Source organism: Triticum dicoccoides, chromosome 3B (genome assembly GCF_002162155.2).
Source record: "Triticum dicoccoides isolate Atlit2015 ecotype Zavitan chromosome 3B, WEW_v2.0, whole genome shotgun sequence".
Lineage (NCBI taxonomy): Eukaryota > Viridiplantae > Streptophyta > Magnoliopsida > Poales > Poaceae > Triticum > Triticum dicoccoides.
The window spans coordinates 854,821,214-854,832,226 of NC_041385.1; positions in this window are offsets into that span (position 1 = coordinate 854,821,214).

Below are 11,013 nucleotides of genomic sequence, written 5' to 3' on the forward strand. Positions count from 1 at the left end.
AAATAAGAATCGCCATTCGATCCCCATTCCAGCTGACCAAGCACTCAAGAAAAATTCCAGCTGACCAAGTCGCCGCCAGTGAGTGTCCTCCACATCGCGGCCCCGCGTCCGTCACCGGCTCGCCGTCCATCGATTGAGCGCCGCGGACTCTGGAGACTACGTCCCGCCTCCCGGCTGCACACTAACAGGTCAGTGAGCAACAATGAGTACGTTTTACGATTATTACGGTGGCGATTCGTTCACCGCCAGCTGGGGCTAGTAGGGCTGAGGGACGGACGGTGGCGCCGGCCGGCCGCAGGGGGTTGCGGCTGGGGGCCGGTGCTGCAGACCAAAGCTTTAGGGGGGAGAGTAGCGAAGATTACTTTACTGTTCATTCGCAATAAAGAATTAATTTATTATTCGTTCGTTCTGCTTGTTTCGGTTTCAGATTGGAAAATAGTTTATGTGCTTGTATGGGTCTGCTTTCCTGAATATCCAGTTCTTTTGTAGGCTGAAAATAACAGCCTTTGGTACAAGTGATACTACCAAATTGAGAGGTCAATGCTCTCTAAATGTGAATTTTTACATTTTCATTTGGATGCTAGCTAACTTGTGCAGGCAGTGGGGAGGAAATACTAGTTTCTAATGTTACTCTGAGTGTCAAATATGTTGGAGGAATAGCAACTGTATTCTCAGGAGGGTCAAAGGCCAATACATATACAGGTGTGTGGTAAAGTGCAAGAGACCCCTTATACAATGGGGATAAACCGAAAAGGGCTATACACATCTAACACCCCCCCTCAAACTCATGGTGGGTCAACAACACTGAGTTTGGAGAGAAGAAAACTATGATGCGCTCGAGTCTGGGCCTTCGTGAAGAAGTCTGCCAACTGTAACTCAGAGGGCACATAGTGAAGGGCGAGAGTCTGATCCTGCACAGCAGCACGCACAAAATGGGCATCCACACCGATGTGCTTGGTGAGCTCATGCTTCACCGGGTCACGCGCAATGCTGATAGCGCCAGTACTGTCTGATAATAAAGGAGTCGATGTAGTAGCAGACACACCAAAGTCCTCAAGTAACCACCGTAACCAGATCACCTCAGCCGTCAACATAGCCATGGCTCGCAACTCAGCCTCTGTACTCGAGCGAGAAACTGCAGTCTGCTTCTTTGTCTTCCAGGCAATAAGAGAGCCACCAAGAAAGACACAGTAAGCAGACAGCGAGCGTCGATCCGAGGGATCACTAGCCCAGGTAGCATCAGAGTAGGCTTGGAGCTCAAGAGAGCTGGAGCGGGGAAAGAAAAGGCGCTGAGACATCGTGCCACGAAGATATCGTAGAACACGGAGGAGATGACTATAGTGGACAGAGGTGGGGGCTGAAACAAACTGACTCAGGATGTGGACAGGATAGGAGATGTCAGGACGCGTAACAGCAAGATAGACAAGACTGCCAACAAGATGACGATAGCGAGTGGGATTAGGAAGAGGTTCACCATCAGTGGCACGAAGCTGAACGTTGAGCTCCATAGGAGTCACAACCGTGTGCTCATCACCAAGAGCAGCGCGAGCAAGAAGATCCTGAATTATTTTTCTTGGGAGATGTAGAAGCCATCGGAGGTCGAGGAGATCTCAATCCCAAGAAAATAGCGAAGTGGACCAAGATCAGTCATAAGAAACTGGTCGCAAAGGCGAGCCTTAACAAAGGCGATGTAGTCAGTGTCGTCACTAGTGATGATCATGTCATCAACATAGAGAAGGAGAAGAGTCCGACCACGAGGAGACGTGTGAACAAACAGTGCGGGGTCATGATCACTGGGCAAGAAACCAGCGGCGGTCACCACAGAGGCGAAGCGCTCAAACCAGGCGCGAGGGGCCTGTTTGAGACCATATAGAGAGCGGCGAAGTCTACACACCATACCATCAGGAGCGTAGTACCCCTGTGGTGGCTGCATATAAACCTCCTCACGCAACTCGCCATTGAGAAAAGCGTTCTGAACATCAAGTTGAGAGATAGACCACTGACGAACAGAAGCTACAGCAAGAAGAGTGCGAACAGTGGCCATGTGGGCCACAGGAGCGAATGTCTCATCATAATCGCGTCCCTGCTCCTGTTGGAAACCACGGGCTACAAGGCGAGCTTTGTAGCGCTCAAGAGAACCATCGGAGCGAGTCTTAACCTTGTAGACCCACTTGTAGGTGATAGGACGAACGCCGGAAGGGAGAGGAACCAGATCCCAAGTGCCAGAGCGCTCAAGGGCAGCAAGCTCTTCGGCCATCGCAAGTTGCCACTCAGGCTGAGTCATGGCAGTCCGATAGGAAGTGGGCTCAGCAATGGCAGAGAGACCATACCGATCAGGGGAGTAGCGATTAGGTGGGGGGCGAGGCCGAGCACGAAGATTATGAACCGGGGGAGGAGCACCAGAGGTGGAAGGCTCATCAGGGGAGACATCCTCAGTATGAGGGCGACGAGTTTAGTGGAGAGGAAACGGTGAGAGGGGGCGAGGAACTGAAGATGATGGTGGAGAGGTGGAGGAGGAGGATGGAGAGGATGGGGTCGGTGGTGAGGGAGAGGATGGGGTCAGTGGTGAGGGAGAGGGGAGGAGAGGTGCCAGAGGAAGAGATGACACAGGAGGCACGTAGCGGGGTGTATCGGGAAGGAGAAGGAAAGCAAGGTCATCGACAGAGAAATTCGAGGAAGAAGAACGTGGGTAGTAGGAACGAGACTCATCAAAGGTCACATCACGCGAGATGCGCAAGCGACAACCTACAGGATCCCAACATCGATAGCCCTTGTGCTCATCGCTGTAGCCAAGGAAGACACACTCAACCGACTGAGCAGTCAATTTGGTGCGTTCTCGGGGGGCAAGAAGAACATAGCACACACATCCAAACATACGAAGAGCTGAGTAGTCGGGAGAGCGACCAGTGAGACACTCCATAGGAATACCACCCTGAAGAGCAGTCGATGGCTGAATGTTGATGAGATAGGTGGATGCGGAAACAGCCTCAGCCCAAAAATGGGGGGGAAGGGAAGCAGCAATCATTAGCGCATGAGCCGTCTCAAGCAAATGACGATGCTTGCGTTCGGCAACGCCATTCTGAGCATGAGCCCCAGGACATGAGAACTGGGCAAGAGTACCCTGTTCAGCGAGAAAACCACGCAACAGCTGAGAGATATACTCCCCAGCAGAGTCAACACGAAAAGTACGAATGGACGTGGCAAACTGGGTGTGAACCATGGCAGCAAAACGTTTGTATATAGAGAGAACCTCGCTACGAGATTTCATGAAGTAGAGCCAAGTGTAGCGAGAGAAATCATCAATAAACAAAACATAGTAGCGATGACCACCTTTCGAATCAAAGGGAGCAGGACCCCAGACATCAGAATGAACTAAGTCAAACGGATGCTGAGATACTGACTCACTAGTAGGATAAGGTAACTGAGTCTGTTTGCCAAGTCTGCAACCATTACAATGTAAGGAGACATCTCCAGATACAGACCCTAAGAGACCCTGACGCAATAAGGAAGATAAACAAGAGCCACAGATGTGACCAAGTCGATGATGCCACTGCTGGAAGGATGCAGACGAAGAGGCAACAAGAGCATGGGAGCTGGCAGAGGTGGTGGCAGCGGAAGGAACACAAAGCCAGTCAACTTCCCAAAGGCCCTCTGACTCACGGCGCCGGGGGCCAGCACCAACCAAAGCTTTGGTGCGACGATCCTGAATGGAGCAAGAGTCGGTGTCAAGAATGACACGACAACCAGAATCAGTAAGTTGGGCAGCAGAAAAAAGATTCATGGTAAGGCGAGGAACATGTGAAACACTCGAAACAGAAAAAGATGGAGTGGAAAGAATACCACGACTAGCAACAGGAAGAGATGTGCCATCGGCGGTAAGAACATTGACAGGCAAATCAAGAGGTCGGAGAGAAGACAACACAGAAGAATCAGAAGACATGTGGAAGGAGGCTCCAGAATCCAAAACCCACGAAGATGTACCTGACTGTGTAGATGCCTGCGGTGGTGGAGAAGGGGCTACAGTCACAGCAGCAGCTGAACCAGTCGACGTAGAGCCTGAGGAAGCAAGGAGGCGCTTGAGGCGAACAATGTCCTGGTCAGTGAGTGACGGAGTCGAGGAAGACACGGGAGTCCCGCTGGAGGAGGAGCGCCTCTGATCTCGCTTCTTCGGGCGACAGTCAGACTCTGGGTGACCTGACCGAGAGCAGTAACCACAGACGGTGTCACGGCGCGACGTGCCCTTCTCAGCATAAGAAGGACGGCTCACCCCCCTGGAGGAGTAGGCAGGAGCGGCGGAGCAGTGAGGCGAGCAGACGACACAGGAGTCCGGGCAGCCAAGACTGACGGGAGCACCAGCAAACCAGCAGAGCAAAGATGGGTCTCTTCAGCACGAAGCTCCGCAAGCACCTCCGAGATAGGAACACGGCCACGAGCAAGCAAGTGAGCACGGCGCGGTTCAAACTCAGAGCGGAGACGCGATAAGAACTCATGGACCTGCTGAAACTCCAGATCAGACCGAGTAGTCTGACAGCAACGACAGGTTCCACAAACAACTGTCCGAAGAGAGTCAAGCTGGCGCCAGATGGCAGAGCACTGGGAATAGAACTCATCAACAGAAGAATCACCTTGCTGAAGTGCGTGCTCCTGACGCACCACAGAGAGGTAGAGAGCATCACCAGAGGGCTGATAGCGCTGACAGAGATAAGACCACATCGCTGCAACTGTGCCAAGTCCCATGAACTCGGAAGCAAACTGAGGGAGGACACTTGCAGTGAGAACAGCAGCAGCTCGAGCATCATCATTGCACCACTGAGTATAAGTAGAAAGATCATCCTGTACACAGAGAGAGCATCGGAATAGGCGGATACATGCTGATCGTAAGCCTCAACTGCAGCATCATCCAGAGCCTTGGCAGCATCCCGGTCAGCCTGAGTAGCTTCAGCAGCAAGGACTGGCGGCACCGGTGGGATTGGGGCCACGGGCGCAACAGGACATGGCGGACAGGGGACCTCGCCAGAAAGAACACCCCACAGAAGAAGTCCACGCATGTGAATGCGCATGAAGCCTGCAAACTCGGCATAGTTGGTGCCATCAAAGATCATCGAGCATCGAGGAACAACCACATAGCCTGAAGATGACATACTGCGGTGCCCCCCTTTATATCTCTCCCTCTCTTTCTTTCTCTCTCCTTTTTTTTCTTTTTTTTTGGTCAACAGACAGAAGGGACCCGATCTAGATCGGGCCAAGACGCACGCGAGGCCAACCGCGAGCGGACGTCTCGATCCAGAAATAGATCAGGGCACGAGGGCCTCGATCCAGAGGGAGAGAGCAAACCGGGGCGCACGAGGCGCAAGTAGGGGGCGGCGGGGCGCAGACCGGGCTCCGATCAGGAGGTGACGGGCGGGCCGGGCGCGGCGGCCAGGCGCGGCCGGGAGGCGGCGGCGGCCGGTCGGCGCGAGGCCAGGCGCGGCCGGGAGGCGGCGGCCAGGCGCGACCAGGAGGCGGCGGCGGCCGGACGGTGCGAGGAGCCGACGGCAGCCGGGCGGGGCACGAGGCCAGCAGCAGCAGCCGCGGGCAGAGTAGCCGGTGGACAGGGGCGACGCCTACGGGCGGCTGCGGACACGAGCGCGAAGTGGATGGCCAGGTCCGCGGCAAGGAGATCCGCGAGGAGAGCCGGGTTGACTGGATCCACGGCGAGGGGAGCCGGCAGAGGATGGATCGGGAGAGGAGCTAGCACGGAGTTGCAGCGTGCAGGGGAGAGGGGAACCTAACATCTGATACCATGTTGGAGGAATAGCAACTGTATTCTCAGGAGGACCAAAGGCCAATACATATACAGGTGTGTGGTAAAGTGCAAGAGACCCCTTATACAATGGGGATAAACCGAAAAGGGCTATACACATCTAACAAAATATACCGATCAGAATTTCATACCTTGGCCCGGTTTCAGCCGGATACACAGGAATTCTGTGTAAATAAATTAGTGGATACACAACAAGTATATACTACTGTAGTTGAGGGATGCAAAAATTCATTAACAGATACCTGAAAAACAGTAAACAAAATGGACGGCGATGGCCATCAGACGGCAGGCCTCGCATGCTGAACTTGATTTTAAACCAGCCATGGACATCAGCCTTTATAGAGAGTTATTGACGTATTGCATAATGTGTATGAATTTCTCTAAGTATGCAAATAGATTGCCATGCGTTGCATTTAATACCAGTTATACTATTTGTGTGCCTCCTGTTTGAAGCAGAACAGTGCCTGTCTTGTCCCCTGTTGGTTACTGAATGTTTTTTTTTTCCTCATCCGAGGGTGGAATTCTTACTAACCACTCTGTCGTACCTTGCAATAATAAAGGCAATGTAGTTCCATGTTCAGTTTTATGAAGACTTACGGGACAGTTTTTGAGAATGTTCTGTTTGTTTTCATGGTACGCTACTTGAGGGCTGAAAAAGGGCACTGTATAACATTTGCTGTTTTCAAACTGAATTTTTTTTTTAGACAATTATGGTAATTTAGTTCCATTTTCATTTTTTGGGACAACTTATTGGACTAGTTTTTGTAGAATGTTCAGTTCGTTCTTATGGTTTGCTACTTGAGGCCTGAAAACGGACATTGTTAGAATTAAAGTTTTCAAACTTAATTTTTTCTTTGCTCTTATCTGCATCAGGATTCCCTTCGTGATAGAAGTATTTTCCTTTTTGACGAACAACAACACTTCGTTAATCTTCATGCATAATAAAATCAATTTACTAGGTTGCCCGGTGCTTCCAAAGAAAATAACTAGGTGAACATGAGTGTTTTTATTACCTTCTGATAGTGTATCGATAATCCTATAATGTATGGCTATGCCTTTATCTTTTAGGGACGCGATTGGTTGGTACATACATATGGAACATGAGTGTTTTTCTCTCATGTATGTGTTCTCAAAATTTCAGCAGTGTGTATTTAATCAATGAAGATTTGACTTGTTGGATTCATGCAGCCCATCTGTTTGATAAAATGTCGACTGTGGCATCAAGTTCCAAGAGGTCGCGGGGACAAGCAGCATGCAGTGTTGACAGACTCAGCAGCCTCCCAGACCCGCTGCTCCATCTCGTGATGTCCATCCTGCCGATGCCAGAAGTCGTGCGCACAAGCTTGCTCTCGCCAATGTGGCGCTATCTGTGGGTCTCTGTGCCGTTCATCCACCTAGATTACAACGACTTTGTGAATGGTGGTGATGATCTAAAGAAGAGAAAATTTGATCAGAACAGGCTGCAGAAGTTTGGGGACCAGTTGCTACTCTTGCGTGATGGCACTCTGCCCCTGGATGAAGCTCGGATCTTCATCAGAAGTGGTCCAATTGCTGAGAAATGTTGTACGTGGATTCGTCATGCCATCAGGCATAAAGCTCGTCTGCTTCATGTTTACGGTCTCTCCATCGGAGAAGTAATATTTTTTGATAATAGATTGATGATTCCTTCTCAGCACCTAAAAAGAATCAGGCTTGAAATGGTCAGTCTGGATAGCATATACTTTAGGATGCTAAATTTTGACTTCCCTACGCTTGAACATTTAGAGCTGCAAGATTGCGATGTCTGGCCCATGCAGAAAATCTCATCGAGGTCACTCAAGACTATACAAATATCCCGCTGCGATTTCGAGGAAGGTCATGAGATTTGTGCTCCGAATCTAAACCATCTGTCTATCCTCGACTCATCATTTGGAGGTATCCTTGTAACTAGGGATCTGCATTCTCTAGTTGCAGTGTCAATATGTCTAGGCAATCAAGACGAAATATTGGATCACCGTGTATTTGATGGCCTATCACAACTCACAACCTTGAAGTTGCATGCACCATTACCTGAGGTATGATGGATTGTGATGTTCTTCATGTTTGTGCTAATCTACCTTGATATTGCCGATTGCCTTGCTAGGCTATTGCAGTATTAGCTGCCTCTTGATATCAATGCAAGACGCTATCTGCTTTGTTCTATTAACCAACTACATTCCCCTCTGGTATATATGTTGTATTACTATTTTAACTACTGTCAATTTTATTTTTGGTGAACATGAAGCCCACACTCGAGAGGAGTTTGCAAACATGCCCGGTGTTCAGCAACCTTTCAAGCCTGGTGCTGGGCTAATGGTGCATGGCTTCCGACTTTGCTCCGCTGCTTCTCATTCTCCGGCGCTCACCTAAACTAAAGTATCTGACCCTTAAGCTCAGAACGGTAATACTGCTGTTTCGGACAAATCTGCCTAATTAGTGTGGGTTTCATTCCTTTCCCTGGAACCTTGAGCTAATGTGCTACGCTGCTGCCTTTTGACACGCTGAACGCCAGGAGCAGCATGGAGAATGCAAGGCTGCAGACCGTAGTCTGGCACCAAAGGAGAAATCGTCTTTGGTGGTTATCCTAGCATCAAGAGGACCGTGATCTACTGCGGCAGAGATGATCCACGGGTGAGCGCACTGGTGAAGGTGCTGCTGCCGATCGTCATCCCCCGCGGGGAGATCAGCATCAAAGGTCACTACTAGTATCAGATGCATGCTCAGGCACTTCCCCTCTTGCTGACTTTTGCTAGTGCAATGGATGTGTATGTATGTATGTATGCATGCATGTCAAGAGGTGTGTTAAGTTGTAGCTTTTGTTAGTGCTATGGATGGAGCATCCTTTTAAGAACTGTTTTTTAGAGAGATTTGTATGGGTTTGATTATCTGGAGTAGGAAACACAAACAGAAACCCCGTGGATCAGTTTTCGTTTCACACATTTTATTGACAGCACCAGCAGTTCAAGTACTGAACTGAATGGAGTCTTGCTGTGTTGTTTGCGTTACCCAAACGAGACCTTCCGATAGTAGTTTCTAATTTAGAGCAAGGGCCTGTTCGGATGCATTCCGCTCCGCGCCCGGAGCGGGCGGAGTGGCGCCGAACGCTACCGCTCCTCGGAAAAGAGTGGAGCGCAGCTGCATGTAGTTCAATTCGGCGGAGTGGAGCTGCACGTAGTTCAATTGAGCTGCACATAGTTCAATTCGGCGGAGTGGCTAATAGAGAGCTCCTCGGGCGACTCCCTTGGCCCGATCGATCGAAATTTCTTTCCCTCTCGCAGCGACTCTCCGACGACCATTGAACCCATGCGCCACTCGGCCGCCACCCACTAGCGCCGTTCCCTGGCGGGCTTGCCGTCCACGCCGCAACGCGCTCCCTAATGGCCGCGTCCGTGTGGGCCGCCACCACGCGCTCCAGGGCCGCCGCCCCCGCCCGTGCCCACCGTGCACCAGCAGGTCAGAAGAGCGCGCGGGCTCTGCGCTGACGGCGTGGATGCGGTTCCCGAAGTACTCCCCTGGCAGCGCCGGCCGGAGCCACTCTCAGTTGTTGACGGCTACGCGGAACGCCTTCTCGTGGTCCGGGACCAGCCGCCAAGCACGGGTGACGCACCGCCATATCAGCGAGCCCAAGGCCGGCCGCACCCGCCGCGTCCCCGGCCGCCAGGAGCTCCTGCCTAGCCTGTTCCTTGAGCGCCGCCAGGAACTCCGCCGAGAAGTACAGCCTCCAACCGGTCCGCGCACGGTAGTACTTCCTCCGTCAAATATTTGTCATCAAAATGAATAAAAAGGGATGTATTTAGATGTATATTAGTTCTAAATATATCCTTTTTTGTTTATTTTGATGACAAGTATTTCCGGACGGAGGGAGTACGTGTTGGTTTTGAAACCTTCCCCGTATTTCCTGGCAGCCAAAACACGAAATGCAAGCTAGCTACACGAACAAGCTAGCACACAGCTTAATCGATTCTGGCCGTACGTGCGTATACGAGCCTGGCTTGTACGTGCGTGTGTAGGCGACTCTCTCCACGGAAACTTGCGATCGAGAATATTTGAGCAAAACTGATTTTTGCGATGCGTGACTTGCACTTTTTCAGATTTTCTCTTGCGTATATAAAGGGATACAAGGACGCCACGTCCAACACGCTGCCGGACTCGGCAACCAACACGACGCGACCCAAGCATGTTACAACTCGGTTTACAAGACTCTTTTTTTCCTAAACAGAAAACAAATTATCTAGGACACTTTACGTGACGTTTAGACTACAACTAGATTAATTACTACATTCACCTCCTTAATCTGGTTGATTTGTCTCCATTGCTTGCACTCCGACTTTCTTCCTCATCTCGATGAACTTCTGTCGACCGAGGGATTTCATGAGAATGTCGGCAAGCTGATCGTTTGTGTTCACGTGCTGAACTTCAATCATCCCTTTCTCAATCACTAGTAGAAAAGGGGGCAATGGTCCAGGCCAGGTCAGCCCATTAGTCCCGGTTCAATCCAGAACCGGGACCAATGGGGGCATTGGATCCGGTTCGTGAGCCCCGGGGGCCGGCCGGGCCACGTGGGCCATTGGTCCCGGTTCGTCTGGACCTTTTGGTCCCGGTTGGTGGAACGAACCGGGACCAATGGGCCTCGCTCCTGGCCCACCACCATTGGTCCCAGTTGGTGGCATGAACCGGGACCAAAGGCTGCCCTTTAGTCCTGGTTCAAGCCACCAACCGGGACCAATGGGTTGCCTATATATACCCCTCGCCGCGAGCAGAGCACTTCCACTGTTCTGTTTTTCCTGGGCGGCGAGGAGAGAGCTTTGTGGTGCTCTAGCTCACCTCCTATGCACACGAGGTGTTCGATGGAATGCCCGAGCCACACTACTTAAGCTTTCTCCTCTCCAAGCTCGACCTCCAAGCTCCATTTTCCTCAATATTTGTCTAGGTTTAGCGGTCCGTCACGTCCCGTCCCCGTCTTCACCGCCGTCGATCGCCCGCGCCGATCTTGTCGCCGACACCACCATGGTGAGCCTCTTGTTCTTATCTTTTTTCTGAAAGGAAAAAAGAAATTCTTACTTGTATGTTTATATAGATACTTGTATAATTTTCTTACTTTTATTATTGCATCTTATATAGTGCGATGGTTTTGGCATCCGCCCCCGTCGGCCCTCGTCCTGTCTATGATTCGGATGTGGTATATATTATCT